The sequence below is a fragment of the Bidens hawaiensis genome, unplaced genomic scaffold (assembly GCF_021521415.1).
Source record: "Bidens hawaiensis isolate Kalapana, Puna unplaced genomic scaffold, B.hawaiensis_p1.1 tig00037157_1, whole genome shotgun sequence".
NCBI lineage: Eukaryota > Viridiplantae > Streptophyta > Magnoliopsida > Asterales > Asteraceae > Bidens > Bidens hawaiensis.
In genome coordinates this window covers 127,174-145,943 of record NW_027505459.1, presented here as the reverse complement: position 1 = coordinate 145,943, position 18,770 = coordinate 127,174, and the positions used below count along the sequence as shown (strand labels likewise).

Sequence of the window (18,770 nt, the reverse complement as noted above, 5' to 3'; positions counted from 1 at the left end):
TATCTTGCCACTTGGGGCATCGTACACAGTATGGTGGGGCTCAGGAAACTCAGGCTCGAGAGACTCGAGCATGAACTTCCTGACGATATACTGGTACAGCTCGGCAGGAAGAGAACACTGGCATTCACCAGCAGTCTTCTGGTCATCAGCATCGTGAGAAGACATGGTGGAAGAAAGAAGAGATTTCGGAATAATGCTTTACTGAAAGAAATTCGCCGGAAATTACTTGAGAAGAAGAGATGAAAGTGGAAAGTGTGAATTGCAAATAACCTTCTCCCCCTTTATATAGTAATCGCAATTAATGCGATGCATTTAATACGGAAGAAAGAGAAAGCAAAGGTGCAATGACACTATGACGCGTGGCAAAAACAAACTGGCAACAGCTGTCAAAAGGACGTGTGCCAGAGATTTCGCGGCCACGCGCCCGAAATCCCGTGCCCACGCGCCTGAAAAAGCAACTGGAATGACCACATAATGTCATGTCGCCATAACTTCTGGCACGTCCTGACACAGTCAGAAGAAACCGTCGCACGACGTTTGAGGTATTGGGTTGTTATCCATCCACCAACCCTTCAAATTTCAAAATTTAAAAATTTGAAGACTTAAGGTTCAAAAAATAAGCGGGAAAATACCCCTTACCTTGGCAAACAAGTAACCATAAGCCGGGTGTGGGTACAGTGTAAAGGCAAAACCCTTCACATACCTAACACCCGCAGGGAATTGAAGCCAAAATATTTGGCAACCAAGTAACCATAAGACGGGTGCGGGTACAGTGTAAAGGCAAAACCCTTCACATACCTAGCACCCGCAGGGAATGGACGCCAGGAATACCTTGGAAGTAAAGTAACCGTAAGACGGGTGCGGGTACAGTGTAAAGGCAAAACCCTTCACATACCTAGCACCCGCTGAGAATTGAAACCAAGAAGGATCTTCTGGGCAATGCTTGCGGAAGCGGAAATAACATCCCCGCATAGCGGGAACATCGAGTACTACGTTGTTTGAGGCTCCAAGATGGAATTGGTGGTTTAAACATAATTGATCACTATGTTCAAAACCTACCAGAACCACAGGGAGAATCCGCACAACTAAGACTCAGTGCTCCTGACTTGCGAGGAGGTTACAGACCTACCCGCATCATACCCAAAGACCAAGCAGGAAACTCGGGAATTTCTGCAAGTGACAAGGACTTCCGCGGGAAGAACCCCCATGGAAAACCTTACAAAAACCCCTTTTCAAAACCCTTTGCTTAAGTCCAAAAGTTCACCTCACTTTATTAGACATTCATGAGAAGAACATTGGACTGGGGGGACTTGAAGAGGTAGGTCCCAGCAGGGCTCAGTTGGTCCCGCATGACTCACCTTGAACAGGGATGTCTGCGCAAAGACCATCTACTCCCGCAGGACCCACCATGCTCAGAGAAGCCTACGCGCAGTATGCAAGCTGCATACGCAGGGAAAAGCCTCCCAATGGTAAAGTAACCCGCCTGTTCCCGCAGTTGCGGATACAAGCCATCAGGGAAGGCTACCCGCACAGCATAGCTACACGCATAAGGCTTAACACTTACAAATATTCAGTGTCACCTGAAAGAATGAGCAAAGGCGGGAGGGGGAAAACTCCCGCCAAAATGGGCCAGTCCGTATGATGGAGGATCTTTTGCGTGATACCTGGCGAGGTAAAGACAAAAGATCTGACCAAGAATGCGACAGCTCACTGACAGCAGCGTGGCAGACAGCACGCCACTGCACTGTGACCAATAGCCGCCGCCTGCTCACCAACTCCTGCCAGAGCACGTGCCTAGCCTGCAGTTGGTAGAAGACGAAGAGTGCACGGCACGCCTGCTCTATGTCAGACGCTACCTGTCCACCACTCACAGGCAAGGCACGTGCATAGGTTACAGTTGGTAGCGTGTTGGGCCGGCTAAACCCCTTGGATACCCACCTTCGGCTATAAAAGACAGCAAATGGTATTATCATTTCATCATCTACTATCTCGTATAACTTACTTGATAACTGCTCTAATAGTATTCATATACTTTTATATTCAAAGAGCAATATAGACTGATTCTCACGCCGGAGGGTGGTCACAAGGAGGAACCCCCCCCTTCTCAGTGACGAGCTTACGGTGTCTGTTTTGCAGGTTCCCTGAAGTACAACTTACTCTGCTGGACCTAACCTTCGTGGGAAACATTACTTAGCCCCCAGATTACTTATAATCTGCCCGGGGTCACTTAGTGTTTCTTCACCTGCAAAAGAGTGTAATTTGAAATTAATGAGTTGGATAATTACAGTTAAGGGTAATTAATGTGATCTTGATGATTTGATTAAGAGAGAAAGAATTATTACCAAAATAGTGAAGAGGGTATGAATGTAATTGTAAAAATGAAGAGAAAATGTCTGCGGGTATTAATATTGAATTGGGTATTAATATTGAATTGGAAATGTGTCAAAGATGATGAAGATGAAGATTCGATTTTTCCTCTAGATTTCAGTTGTAATACGGAGACTACGAGCACATAGATCGCACGCTTGTTTACATACATACATACATACACCTTGTTTTTGTCTTTTTTTTTTATTAATATTTTATTATTTTTAACTCCAACGATTCCTTTAAATGAGTACTGGTTGGGATACACTCGTCTTCTGATTCAGAGAAAACGATTGTACGGTGAGATGAAACTTATTCGGTTCAAAGGTCTAATTAGTGAATGACACATACTCGTCTAGTCTCTCCTCATTACTCTAATGGTGTTCAAACTAAATGAAGGGAGTAGGGATCAAACTTGGATGACTACTACTCTACCATAAGCTTATTGACGTTAAGTACAGTTTATTATTACTAGGGTGGTTTAGAAATTACTCTTATGATCATATATTCATACCACATGTTTAGTCTTTCCAAGTATTGATTATTGACGTATCAAATTAACACTTTTCGTTCCTTAATGTTACTGATTTTAATGATTTGGTTAGCTCACAGTTACGTGACTTTAATGTGAGGGGTATAATTGTTTTTTCAAGTATAAAAGTAATCTTTGTCACTGTTCCGGTTTACACTATCTAAGAATCTGAATTGTTCAACCTGGGCCCACGTTCGCTCATGTCGGCCACATTTCATCTTCGGCCCTTCGTTGGTGATTTTAGTAAATGAGGTACAAGATCAGGATCAGTATACCAAATTACCAATCGCTGTAATCAAAACCCAAATCGGGAGAGATCAACGGAGGTGAAGAGTGTATGGTGGTTGATTGCGGTTACAACAATTCCATCCAGCTTCCATCTATAACGAAGGTAAAAAGGGGGCAAAAGGGTTGTTCGCCTTTTCATGGTTGGGGGCCTTGGGGCATCCCTTGCGACAGTCTCGTTAGCTGGTTAGCAGATAGATCAATCAACAACACCTTTATGGGGCTCAAGGAAAATCTCAATAACCTACATGATTTGTATAACCGAATATACATGACCCAACTAATTTTCCCGCAACAAATGAAAACGTGAAATGACAATATTTCATAAGATGGTATAAACAAAATGCTAACCAAATTTCGTGAATAGATACTATCATTTCATAAAAAATATATATAAATACACGCATAAACTTTATATTCAAAGGTCGAACAATGACGAACAAACTACAATAATTTCTTTGCATTTTCCTAAATTTTGTTTGTCTAAATCGCTAGCTAGAGTTTGTGTAATTTGAGACAACTATGCCTTTTGAAAAGTGTTTTGAGACAGCCCACTATCTAAAAAGTATAAACCGTAAGCTCAACTTAAGAAAAAGAAAAAGAAAAGTCAGTAAACAAATATGACACGATACAAACTAATACTTAAAATAATAATATAAAAATTCTATATTAAATACATGTAAACACTAGAAGCCAAAAATGGCAATGGAATTTGCTATGTAAGGCACCATGGTGAGAACCGACCTTAAAGATGGCATGACTACTGACTTTTGGATGGTCTCAAATCATAGTTATAGTTGTTAAATCTAATTTTGTTTGATACTTAAGATTATTTTTTTTATATAGTTTTTAAGCCTATTTTTTGTTTGATACTTCAAGGTTAAGTGTTTTATAGTTTTCAAACCTTTTTTTTTTTGGATACTTTGATGTTAATTGTTTTAAATCATAGTTTGGCGTGTTTTAACATGTAACTCTTAAACGAATTGGAAAAATGTTTTGATGTTGTGTTTGTATATATTATATGTAGAACATAACCAATTTTTGATGTTTGGAACGTGTTTATGAGAATATGAAATCAATGTTAATATCCTCTGTTATCCATGTGTCATATAACCTATTTAAAGAAGTGCACCCACTCATCAAAATGGTAAAAAAAGACATGTCAGTATGTCACCGCACGTGTTCAGAGTTCAGATGCAGAACAAGGGTTCTAGTCCAGGGACCGCTGACCCTAGCCACCTGAATTCGTCTTTGTTTTATTTTTCAAGCTATCCATGACATGATCGTGTGCAAGATTGCAACGTGTTTGTCTACGCATCAATGAGATTTGGTTGATATTTACTTGATCCTGATTAAAGTGTTCTTATTCATTTTGGAACATTATTGGAGGGTTAAGCATATCGAGCGTTATAATATGAATAGGTAATCAATGGTATGCAGTGAATAAAGCTTCTCGAGGCTTACTAGCTGGATGTGAGTCGACAGAATGCACAGAATTTTTCAGATCGAGCAAACACATTAAAATAGTTTTTAACACGAAGTTATAGTCTTATATTATAGTTGTATGTTTAAAGTAGTTAATAATCGTATATGTTTTTTATTGAAACATATTAGCATGCCTTTTAGCAGTGTTTTAATATTCTAATTAGTGTTATCAAGTAGTGTTGTGGATAACATGCATCCTGCCTTCTGTGTTATATAATTAGCATGTATCCACAATGTTAAACTCATGTTCATAACTATAAATGGGGGCAAATGACGAGTATCTCGCCCAAGATGTGGGTATGAATATCTAGTTATTGTGTTTGTTATTCTATATAAAATAGATGTCTTACTTTTTATGATATCTAGTCATGCTATGTACGTGTGTGTTGTTAATTAAAGTTGTTAAAAAATGGATAATTAACTAAGTTTACTCCTACTTTTAACATATGTTTTTGTTACTAGCTAGATGATGTCTTACTTTTTAGGAAATGTCTAGCTGATGACACGTCTCACGTGTCACTGATGGACATTGAGGTTGATGAACAGTTGAACTACATTGAGCAACCGATAGAGATTATTGATCACAAGGAAAAACAACTTCGTCACAAAGTTATACCCTTGGTAAAGGTGATATGGAAGCACCGCAAGGGATCGGATGCGACATGGGAAGCTGAGGATGAGATGCGCAAGTTTTACCCGAATTTGTTTAGTTGGGTTTCGGGGAAGAAACCTCTTTAAGGAGGGAAGACTTGTAACATCCCAAAATTTCAATAATAATATTTTAATATATTATATGTTTTAACGGATGAGAATTTACCCAAGTTAGTAGATTATAAATAATAATGATAGATAGATAAGTAGGCTAATTAGGGAAGTTGAACATGGACTAAAAAGGAAAGATTGGCCCTAGGTCCATGGGCTTAATGGAGTATAAATACCTCTTAAACCCTATATCTTTCCATTTCCATCCAACTTATCCATCTTTTTCTCCCTACACCTCCATAACACACACAAATCTTTCCATTTCGGCCGCAAGCAAGAACAAGGAGCCGAGATAAAAAATCGAACCTTTTTTTTGATAGATCCTAGATATTCAAGCTAGATACAAGATCAATACTCCATAAAAAGCTAGCCGAAACCTAGTAATCATATAAAGGTATGTTCTTGATCTTAAAGCTGCATTTTTATGAACGATTAGCCATGAAAATTGAACATAGACTAGATCGAGTCTAGATAAATCATAAAGCTTCAAACTTGATGATTAATATGGACGTAAAGGACTCATGGTTAGATACGGTTAATAAATGAAACCCTAGATCTAGCTTAAAGAACGTTTTAGGATTAAAGGTCCAAACTTTATACCTAAAATAGACTAGATCTTGATGAAGGATTACTATCGAGTATAAAACGATTATGGGTGAAGATAATAAAGGGAAAAAGGTTCATGATTTGAACCTTAGAACAAGTAGCTGGGCAAGGTGGGAACCTAAGATAGGAAATAAGCTGAGCTGGGGGTTTTCGGCCAACTATGAAGATCCTTGGTCAACCCTTATGGTTTTCGGTCAACTTGAGACTTCGGCCAAGACGGGTTCTCGGCCAAAGAGAGTTCTCGGCGGCCAAGTTATCGGCCAGGTGGTTCTCTGCCACGTGGTTCTCGGCCATGAAGGTTCTCGGCCAAACATGTGTTTTCGGTCAGCCCATGTTCTCGGTCAAACACGGGTTTTCGGTCAACCCATGTTCTCGGTCAGCAAGGCCACCAAGTTTGGCTTGGGTCTGAGCCCAGTAGCACCCAGATCCAGTAATAGGCCGTTGGGCCTGACTTAGTTCAGCCCACATGCTCAAGCCCAATATCTTGAAATAAATAACAAGCCCAATTTAGAAAATAATTTAAAATTTTAATGGAAAATACGTTAAGACAGTTAACCCCAGCCAGGGGCCCTGCCCTTTGGACCCCGCTCGGGGCTGCCGCCCCTAGAACCCCGCTGCCAGGGGCGCTGCCCCCGGACCCATGTTAGTTGTGGGTTATATAAAGATAGAAATACGATATGAGTAGCAATAGTTAATTAATACATGTAAATATTATACAGTTAGTCGTGCACAGCTCAAGAAGGGAATAACTATTAACGGATAACGTAACCGCATTCAGGTGAGTTTCTAGCCCCATTCCTTGTTATGTTTTCGGGGCTGTGTGCATACTCGATGTGATTAGTTAATACACTTACCTTAAGTGGTAAGTGTATGCCTATTTATGATATATGTGTATGCCTATCTATGATATATGTGTATGCTATGGAATAATGCTTGACGGTACATGAACGATTTTCGGATATTGCATGTACTTTCAGGAGATAGTTAGATGATGTGGTTGTTTATATATATGTTGTATGTATGTTATAGAAAATGAGTACGAAAGAAAGTATGTAAAATATATAAACAAGAAGGAAGGTACGATATGAAGGAATTGACGGTAAAGGGTGGCAGACCCTAATAATATCTGTGAGGTTATAGGGCGAGAGACTCTTTAAGGGTGGCATACCCTAATAATATCTGTGAGGTTATAGGGCGAAAGGCTCTTTAAAATGTAAAGTATGTATGTAAGGAAAGATAAAGTATGAGGTATGAAAGAAATAAAGAAAGTATGAAAGTAAGAAAGAGAATATACTTACGTATGTATGAAAGAAAGTAAAGAAGGACAAGTATGTAATATAAGAATGTATTGTATGTTGATTGTATTAACTAGATCTTACTCAGCGTAGCTGACTTTTAGTATGCACGCAGGTGAGTAGAATGAGACAGTTAGCTTGAGGGGGACACGTGGCATGGTTGGATGAAGCTGACATCTGAAGATTGTGTTATGATGTTTTATCACTATGTTTTATGTTATGTTTTAAAAAAAAGACAAATTATGGATGATTGTAACGAATGATTGACTATTTTAGTTTTCGCGAAAGTTTTTAATTAACTCTGATTTTAGAACTGCGTTTATGAGTAAATCCAACGTCCAAATGTGAGGCACCGGTAACGGGGTCTTACATAATTCGTTATATTAACGAATTGGCTTATCTTAGCGAACTGGTCCATGGAGCGAATTGAACCCTTTAACGAACTGATTATTAAGCGAACTGGACCTTATAACGAACTGGTCCTTGACGAATCAGTTCATGTAGCGAATCAGTCCATGTAACGAATTGGACCTTCCAATTCGTCATCTCTTTTAACGAATGACTATAACGAATCAAGGGTGATTCGTTATCTTTTCCCTTAACGAATTGAACACAAACTGAAGCTAGTTCGCTATGCTTTCTTTAACGAATTACTTGGCGAATCGCCCCTAATTTGTTAACGAATTAGGGTTAGGGTTTGTCAGAGAATGTCAGGAACATTCCCTGACATCCTTAAATACATGCACCGCCTTTCCGGAACCGCCGTGCCGGAAAACCGGGCGGTGGCCGGAAAAAACGCGGTTTACCCCATTTTACACCGTTTTTCATCGTTTTTCGTCCCGTTCGATCCAGATCTGAACTAGGGTGACCCCTAAGCTCATCATAGGTTCGGTTTATACCCGATTCCATCCGGATCTCGTGACTTAAACGGTTTAACGGTGTCGGCTCGTCGTTTCGTGACTATATCTAACGGGTTAAGCTCATACAATATTAAACTATCATTACCTCGGGTCGGTAATCGGTTTCCTTCTTGGTCTTGGCTTAGGCAAGAAGAGAACTAGAGAGAGATCTTAAGTGTGTGTTTTGGTGGTGTATGGAATATGTGAGAAATGAATGATTAAATGGGTAATTAAGGCTTATATAATTATGGATCATGGGCTTAAGCCCATGGTCTTTCCTTCTTTCCCTTATAACCCAAGTCCATAACTCATATCCATTTAACTCAACACTAGCCCGACTCATAATAACTCGTATTCTTATTTATTTACCGAAACTAGAAAAAGGGATGTTACATGTAGTATATTAATGTTCCAATCTTGAACAAGTAAAAGTTTGTTAAATGTTTCAATCTTGCACAAGTGAAAGTTCGTTAGATTATATGCATTGCACATACCATTGTGGTGACATTGACAATTGTGACATTGCCTATGTCATAAGACTAAAGGGTCACACATATGACCACCAACACTTTATCATGTGACAATAGCTACCAACAGTTATCATGTGAATATATAGCTTTCAGCTTTCTCTTTTTGGGAGCACTTATTAAATAGGTGTAGTATTTTTTTTATGTTATTAAGATGATAGTTAAGCTAGTATGAATATATTTACTTTTGAGATGAATACCGGAATCGTATATTCAGTAGCAATTTGGTGTATAGACAAACTCAGGAATGACAAACGTATGCGGTTTTAGTTGGATCTATGGATTGATGAAAGTACCTCTATCTAAAAAATTTCCATATTTAAGTTTGAATAGAATAAAAAAAAATAAACGTTGCATGATTAAGGATAGGATTAATAATACTCAAAGGGATATGATCTTCATACATCATTCTTATGGTGAATTTATATGCTTATATGCATTGTATAGGGCTATGGCCGTCACGCATGACTGACAAGTGTACAAAGGGGACACAACGTATAGCCCTATATGAGCCATATAGGTCTTCGACAAATCATGTTTTATTCGGCCAGTACAACCCTATACAAGCCGTATAGACGAAAAGTGTTGTGTGAAGATCCTTGGTGGGTTTTGTACTTTTGTTGATCTTGAAAAAGAGAACCGTTACTTCTAGTGGAACAAAATGAAATCTTGATTGCACTTCGATGCTAGGACATGCTGTTATAAACGAGAATTCATATTCTTGGACATGGCTTGGTAACTCTGAAGGGGTGTACTCGGTTTGTGTAGGCAACTAGGTAGTTAACATCTTTAGTTCTATACGATCAAGACATTAAGTGGGATAATTGTGTCGCTTTAAAAGTGAATGCTTTTGCTTAGAGAGCAGAAATTGGGCGTACTATTACCACAGATGTTTTAGGGCGAAAAAAAATGTCTATTGGATCAAACATAGGGCTATTCAGGATTCTTTGCAATGGAGGGATTGGCACAATTTTAAATTGTAATTCTTTACACGAGGGACAAGTCGGATAAGGAGGCAAATCTTAGCCGACACTTTTTTGGCACTACAATTTATAAAATGAGCTAAGCCGGCACCCTTTCTTTTTAGCCTACCTGAAGTTGGCTAAAAATTAATTTGTAAACTGAGTTTAGCCTGATTGGGATACATGTCAAGTAATAATTGATCAGAAGACGGGTTTCTCTGACTTTTTATAAATTTAGCGTGTAAAAAGGGGCGGCTAAGATTAGCATCCTGTCTACGCTACACCTACGTGGTCAAACATGTCTATATTCATTATTATTATTATTATTGTTATTATTATTATTATTATTAAACTAAAAACTACGTCAAAGACATACCCTTTGATCAGACGCATGCTTCCCACGTGAACCCAGTCCAGTCCAATTACCGAACCGTGATCTCGGCGCCAGCTAACCCACACCCACCTATCACATCCCGCCATGTAATCTCACATCAACACCCGATAAGCTTTTCGTCGAACATGTGGCAGGCATCCCATTTCCATTTCAAATCCAAACCACTAAACTCCACCAGTCCACTCCACTCACTCCAATGGCGCACACGGCCGCCGGAACAACCACCTCTATCCTCTCTCCGCCGTCACTCCACCGTCTCACCACCGCCAATTCATTCTCATCTCTCCGTACATCTTCTCCGTCGTTTCCGTCACTCTTCTCCACACGATTACGTTCCGTAATTCGACCGGAGTATTCGCCGATCAGAGCTTCTTCGTCTACGACGTTCACCGAGTCTAAGGATCTGAAGGTACGGTCTGTACGGATAGTTAGGTTTTTTAAATTATGATTTATTAACATTATGTAGTGAAACTGTGCTGCAGTCGCCTGCAGATATGAGTTTATGAACGTTTTTTTTTGTATAATTAGGTACGGATAATTAGGTTTTTGAAATTGTAATTTATAAACATTATGAACATTATGTAGTGAAACTGTGCTTCAGATTTGAATTTATGAACGTTTTATGTATCATTAGGTACGGATAATTAGGTTTCTGAAATTATGATTTATAAACATTATGTAGTGAAACTGTGCTCAGTTTTGAATTTATGAACGTTTTTTGTATAATTCGGTACGGATAATTAGGTTTGAATTTAATCAATTTATAAATATAATGTAGTGAAACTGTGTCCAGATTTGAATTTATGAACGTTTTTTGTATAATTAGGTTTATTAAATACAAATTAAATTAACGTGCAGCTAACTATGAGAATCAGCTAGTGTAATTATATATACAACATAGTGTAATGAAAGTGTAGTGTAATTACAGCATAGTGTAATTGCACTTTGATGTAATTACATAATTACACTACTTGATTCTCACAGGTAGCAGCAAGTTAATTTAATTTGTATGTTAACGTGCTCAGATTTGAAATTTATGAACGTTTTTTGTATAATTAGGTACAGATAATTAGGTTTGAATTTAATCAATCTATAAATATTATGTAGTGAACACGTGTCTAGATTTGAATTTATGAACGTTTTATGTATACTTAGGTACGAATAATTAGGTCTGAATTCAATCAATTCATAAATATAATGTAGTGAAAACGTGCTTCAGATTTGAGTTTATGAACGCTTTATGTGTAATTAGGTTAATACGATTCCTACGAAGCCGATTGAAGGACAGAAGACCGGAACAAGTGGTCTCCGGAAGAAGGTTTGTGTTCTGTTTCGTTTTGTTATGATTTTGTGTTATTGTTCGATGTGGGTTGATGTTTTGGTGTTGATTTTGGTTAGGTTAAAGTGTTTATGCAAGAGAGTTACCTTGCAAATTGGATTCAGGTTTGAATTTAGTTGTTTAGTCACTTAGCGAATTGATGCATGTGCTAGGGCTTTGGGATTGAAGTGTAGTTGGTTATGTGTCTGTGATTAGGCGTTGTTTAATTCGTTGCCACCGGAGGATTATAAGGATGCGTTGCTAGTGTTGGGAGGTGATGGTAGATATTTTAATAAAGAAGCTGCACAGGTATTTAACGTTATGGTTTATATACTGATTAGTATGCCTGATTTTCTGATCGATTAAACGATGTCAATGCAGTTGATTATAAAAATTGCAGCTGGGAATGGAGTTGGTAAAATTTTAGTTGGCAAGTGAGTCGATTGATGCTTTATTAGAATATTTTTATTGCTGCTGAATCTTAATGTTATGATGCTGCCATTGAAGGGAAGGTATTTTGTCAACACCTGCTGTATCTGCCATTATAAGGAAGAGAAAGGTAAGTTTCCATTTATGGTTATGATTTTATATAACAGGAAATGAAGTTGAATTAAACGGAATTCATAAGTTTTGTTGCATTTTGCAGGCAAATGGTGGTTTTATAATGAGTGCAAGTCATAATCCTGGTGGTCCTGAATATGATTGGGGCATCAAGGTGGTTATTTGATTATTTAGTGCTTGTATTTTTTCATTACATCGCCCTGCTTGTGGTGCGCGCATATAATGTATATATGTGTGTACCCTCGGGTGGGCAAAAGTAAAATTGCACTAATTTTAATGTTATTTTACTAATCTCGTGAAAATAACGTTAAAAGTGGCGGAAGGTTAATCAGGCATCATGTGGTGGCGTTGATAGCCGAAAGACAACGGTACATGCACCAATCAGCCGGTGTCCCGATGATTGAGTGCTATGTGCCTTATGTCCAAGGCTTGATGCAAAACTACTATCGAGCCGGGGGTCTCATCGGAAGCAGCCTCTCTATCCCTATGGGGTAGGGGTATGGCTGTCTACATCTTACCCTCCTCAGACCCTACCATAGCTTGGTTATTGGTGGGATATACTGAGTACGATGATGATGATGATGATGATGATGATGATGATTTTTTCATTACAAATTTGGCATCACTTTTGACTTCCTTGGTAGATTGGTTTTATCCATTATATAGTCGTTTAGCTTGATTGGTGTTAGGATTTGGTATATGAACTTAATATGGTTAACTGTTCCAGCTTTATTAGTAAGTATATCTGACACATATTGTTGTTACTTGTACAGTTCAATTACAGCAGTGGGCAACCTGCTCCCGAGTCCATCACTGATAAGATTTATGGAAACACACTTTCGGTATGTTCTCTCTTTTCTTTGTACAATCACCTTTGTCTGATATTTGTGTTTCTGAATACGTACATACATGTATATATATATATATTTGTGTAGTATATGGCTTGACTTAGTGTGCTGTTAGATTAAACATTTTTTTGTGACATTAGGTAAAAAGAAAGTTTTTAGTATTAATAAGAAAGGCTGTTTAAGTTTGCTTGATGTATTACTTGTCTTTTTCAAAGTTTCCCAGAAATCCAAATTTTGGAATATGACTTACTTTGTTTATAAACAAATCTACGACAACTTTGATATAATTTGAAATTTGAAGCACTTCCATTATATGAGAATAACCAAAACCGTAACAAATTACATTTTTTATTCCCTTTGTTCAAAGGATGTTTGATTCCTTAGTTCTTAGAAGCATTCAGCTCTAGTAAAACTAGCAAAGAAAAGGGGGATTTTTCATACCAAATCCGCAGCAATATTTTATGTTGATATTGTGATAATTCCCCAAGGCCCAAACTGGCTTTTTTTTCTATCAAGCAATATGAAGTGGAAGTTTTTCTAGTTTTCACTTTTCACAGGGGAGCATGATACATGTATGTAATTATATTTACAGATCTATAATGTCAACCAAAATTATTGAAATAAGAATTGCCCACAATGAATCCTAGAAAACTCAAAAGTATTATGATCAATAAACGGCACACAAATGATTATTGTCATACTCTTGTCTTTATTTACTTAAACCTCTAAAGTTTTATTAGAATTTCTTGCATAGAACTCTCAAGATTCAGAAATTTGACTGAGAACACGAAGAGTTAGTGATTGGTAGAATGAGAAAAAAAAATCATTTTTTACACAGCAGGAAATAAATAATCGATGATCTTTTATGTGATGGTGACTTCATAAGCAAAAAAAATGAGAAAAGGAAAATTTAGGCTGATGCTTAAAGACGGCCTATTCTGTAATGTTTTTTAGAATTGGACTCAATAAGTTTTTTTTAATAGAATTTAAGCACGATAAGAAAATGAATCAACACGATATAGGAAGAGAAATAAGCAAGTTGTAAGCTTGCCAAATTCTCAACCATTCCCTTTCTCTTCTTTCTTTCTGGAATGAATTTCTCATTTATGGTTTTCTAAAGTTATGTATGTTTATAGCATTGGATTTAGTACTCACCCATAGAGGCATAGAGCCTACGGATGTTAAATGGGTCATGCTCATGGGCTGGTGAGTCAAATCCAACATGAACACGGAAATCTTACACGAACATGAATACGTGACGAGCGCAAAATTGTGTCACGCATTACACACCAACCCGAACACAACTTTCATATTTGCGGGTTACCACAAAGACGACCCTTTTAACCCGAAACAAACTTTTTTGTTTGCTTGTTTTTTTTCCCCGCATTTTGATACTCTAAAATTGCATTCGCAACCAAAATTATAAGATAATTATGTGCTTATTTCTCTTTTCACCTTGTAAATTTTGGCATAAAATTCCAATCCGTTTTAAGTTAAGACATGAATATACATGTAGCAAAAAAACTTATAAAAATAAGCAGGTTAAATGGGTCAACCAGCCAGGTCGACTCGAACAAACATGTTCGTGGGTTCAACCAGAAAATAAACCTGTTTAGACTGGTGGGACCCAAACAAGGATTTTGGTTATTGCAAATCAGTTTATTTTGTATCCAAAATGGCACTCCACATTTTCATTGGCTGCATATATGATTATCAACTATTTTGAAATTGGTATAACATATAGTAGGGTTGTGAGAATGCAGATCTATGCATATCCATTTTGTACCTCTGATATTGAATTCATATCCATATCAATACACAGCAGATGTAAATCTATTTCTGATATATGATACACATCAATAATCATTATACATAAAATTTGATAGGGCATTGATGATTGGAATCTCATTCTTATCTGAAAATTTTCACAAGTTACAGAAGTTTTGGTTTATACAAAAGTTTATGCCAAAGAATTTTTGGTTGAACAATTTTTTGGAGAAATTTGCATTTCTGCTCAATTTACCATGTGGGTTTTTTTATGATAATATTATGTTTGTATTGCATTGATTCTTAAAGAAATTAATTTTCGTACTTCCGCAATTGGATTTTAATTTCTATTACCTTCTGCAGATATCTGAGATAAAGTTAGCTGATATTCCAGATGTGGATCTATCTACTGTTGGAGTTTCACAATATGGCAACTTCAGTGTGGAAATAGTTGATCCAGTCTCTGATTATTTAAATCTAATGGAGGTAAATAAAAGATTTCAACTATAATAGTTTAATAAATACAATTTTCACCATTCAATTTTGCTTCGTTTATTTTTTGTGCTTTTGCAGGAGGTCTTTGATTTTTCACTAATCAAAAGTCTAGTTTCTCGACCCGACTTCAGGTACAAACAATATTGTTAGCCTCTAGCCTGTTAGTTATTTTTTTAGTCTGTATACATGTATTTTTAATCTAATGTTTTTTTTTTAATTTTTCAGGCTGACATTTGATGCAATGCATGCAGTTACAGGTGCTTATGCAAGTCCAATTTTTGTAGATAAACTTGGAGCTAGTCCGGTATGTTATGACAGTGTAATATCTTATAATTATGTAACAGCGTATATTATTGAAGTCAGTATCTTATAATTTGTAAATGTAGAATTCAATATATAACGGAGTGCCTCTAGAAGATTTTGGTCACGGTCATCCTGATCCTAATCTGACGTAAGGGATATATATAATTTAGACATTAGAACTTTATATATATGTTAGAAAGCTTTTAAACTTTTTTATTTTATAGATACGCAAAGGATTTGGTCAACATTATGTATAGTGACAACGGGCCTGATTTTGGAGCTGCAAGTGATGGTTAGTTCACAGTGATACATCTTATATTAATAAAAGTAGTTTTTGACTAATCTAACATTTTCATTTCAAATTATATTTTCAGGAGATGGTGATAGAAATATGATTCTTGGTAGACAGTTTTTTGTGACACCTTCAGATTCTGTTGCTATTATTGCAGCAAATGCACAAGAATCTATTCATATTTTAAAAGTGGGCCAAAGGTAAACGATTTTACAATTTTATCGATTTCATGTGATGTTTCAAAAACTTTTAGCTGAATATAGGCCTGTAAACGAATCGTACATTCAGTGAACTAGTGAACCGTTTGATGGGAAGCTCGTTTATGTTTGTTATTTTAAAAAAGAAGCAAACATTTTGTTCATTTAGTTGAACGAACGAACGAACAAGAACATTTGTTTCATTCGTTCATTTATGTTCTTGAACGTTTGTTCATTTAAATTTGTTTATGTGCTCGTCAATACATTCATTTAAATTTTTAGGCCTATTACAATTTAGTCTAGTTTAAGTAACATTTTAGGCCGAACACATTGTTTGGTTTGCTCATCCATGTTCAGTTATGTTTGTTCTCTTACGTTCCTGAACCGTTAGTTTATAGTGCTAACGAATGAATATAAACGAAAATGAGCACACCCACTCTTTTAATAAACAGACACAAGCAAGAAAACTTCGTTCATTTACTTGCTCGTGCCTGATTGTTTATGAACATGATCTCTTTGTATTTGTTTGGTTCATTTACATGCCTAGCTGTAATATATGTAGGGTTTAGCTCGGTCTATGCCAACAAGTGGTGCTCTTGATCGTGTAGCTGAGAAACTGAATCTCCCTTTCTTTGAGGTTCTTTTTATATTCATTTTCTTTTTGTATATTTAAAACATTATTTGTGGCTTCAACTTTTTTTTAGAAAAATTTGCTTTTATTGTTTTTAGGTTCCTACTGGATGGAAATTCTTTGGAAACTTGATGGATGCTGGAAACGTTATCAATTTGCGGGAAGAAAGTTTTGGAACGGGTTCTGATCACATTCGTGAGAAGGATGGTATATGGTATGCACTTTATTTAATTTAACCTGTTTATTAATTATATTAAAGTTAATTAAATTGTAATTTTATACTGTGATGTGATTCATAGGGCTGTGTTAGCGTGGTTGTCCATAATTGCATACAGAAACAAAGACAAGAAACCAGGAGAGAAATTAGTCTCGGTTTCCGATATTGTAAAAGAGCATTGGGCTACTTATGGCAGAAACTACTTCTCTAGATACGATTATGAAGTAATCATTATTATTTTTGGAAAACATATGTTCTCTTGTTACATGCTGACATTATCACCGGTGGGCCCAGGAATGCGAGTCGGAAGGAGTTAATGAAATGATTGATTATCTTAGAGACTTAATTTCTAAAAGCAAACAAGGAGATAAATACGGTTAATATTAACTTTTTAATTTTTTCTCATTTTTGTAAAATTTTGAAATACACGTTTGATCTTTCTTAGTAGCGGTATACTATTGCAGGTGATTATACTCTTCAACTTGCTGATGACTTCAAATACACCGATCCAGTAAGTTGGTGTATTAATTAATTTAATTTTTTTGTAAATTCACATTAGGTTTTTTTAAAGATCTTGAAATATATTAGGTAGACGGGAGTGTAGCTACAAAACAAGGTGTTCGCTTTGTCTTCACAGATGGTTCAAGAATCATATTCCGTTTATCGGTATGCACCCACCCACGGACCCACCTAGGCTTGTAAGCGAACCGAAGTTTGTGTTTGTTCTTTAATAAACAAACAAACATGAATAAGAGGCTGCATTCATTAGATTTAAATAAACAAACATGAACACATGTCTTGTTTGTTAATTTATGCTCATCACAAACTGTTTGTTTAGATATTAATGAATGATTATAGACAAACATGAATACGAAAACGTTCCCATTTTTTCAATGAATGAAGATGAACAAGAAAATATGTTCGTGTTTGTTTGTTTGGCTAAAGTTAAACGGACGAACACGAGCAAGCCTCGTTCGGTCGTTCTCGTTCACTTATGCTCTTTTTTTGATAAGCAAATGAACATGAACAAAAAATTGTGTTCGTTAATTTAAACAAAATTGCACTAATTTTGACGTTATTTTACTAATCACGTGAAAATAACGTTAAAAGTGGCGGAAGGTTAATCAGGCATCATGTGGTGGCGTTGATAGCCGAAAGACAAGGGCACATGCACCAATCAGCCGGTGTCCCGAGGATTGAGTGTTATGTGTCTTATGTCCAAGGCTTGATTCAAAACTACTATCGAGCCGGGGGTCTCACCGGAAGCAGCCTCTCTATCCCTATGGGATAGAGGTAAGGCTGTCTACATCTTACCCTCCTCAGACCCTACCATAGCATTGCTATTGGTGGGATATACTGAGTACGATGATGATGATGATGATGAATTTAAACAAACGAACATGAACGAAAAGTTGTGTTTGTGAATTTAAACGAACAAACATGTACATTCATGAACCGTTACCAACCTACTTTTCCTGTTACGCACCTTCATTTCTTTTTATTTACCAAAAATAAAATAATTTTGTAAACATCTATGTTTCTTGTTTCTTTTTTTTTTTTTTTTTTTGTAAAATTTATTATAAACTAGGGGACTGGATCAGCGGGTGCAACGGTTAGAATCTACATAGAACAGTTTGAACCTGATGTCTCAAAACATGACTTGGATGCCCAAGTGGCACTGAAACCCTTGATAGGTTTGTTCTGTCTGCTCCAATCTGTCTACTTTGAATATGTTGTGTTGTCTTGCTTCTATTGGTTAATTATTTTATGTTGTCGTGTTGTCAGATCTGGCACTAACGGTCTCAAAGTTGAAGGATTTCACTGGCAGGGAAAAGCCTACAGTAATCACATAAGTTCTGATCTTCCAAGGTTAAAAAGTCCCTTAAGAAATGCCATTGTAGCAGGTGGTCTACCACTTCCACTTCCACTTCCACTTCCACTTCCACTTCCTCATACATTATTATTCTATTTATATATATTTTTTTGTTGAGCTTTTTATTCTATAAATAAGAATCTAGTTCTTCTTC

General features: G+C 36.7%; 1 pseudogene across 1 annotated transcript; it reads left to right on the top strand.

Moving 5' to 3' along the window:
- Window positions 1–10,131: 10,131 nt before the first annotated feature.
- LOC143613321 (phosphoglucomutase, chloroplastic-like) lies at window positions 10,132–18,770 on the top strand (annotated as a pseudogene). Its single transcript, XR_013150095.1, has 22 exons — window positions 10,132–10,523; window positions 11,367–11,432; window positions 11,513–11,557; window positions 11,649–11,741; window positions 11,814–11,866; window positions 11,940–11,991; window positions 12,079–12,147; window positions 12,767–12,835; window positions 14,972–15,094; window positions 15,182–15,234; window positions 15,329–15,407; window positions 15,490–15,554; window positions 15,631–15,698; window positions 15,781–15,898; window positions 16,458–16,532; window positions 16,625–16,740; window positions 16,826–16,967; window positions 17,038–17,119; window positions 17,208–17,254; window positions 17,332–17,409; window positions 18,332–18,437; window positions 18,529–18,770. The product of XR_013150095.1 is annotated as a phosphoglucomutase, chloroplastic-like (transcript).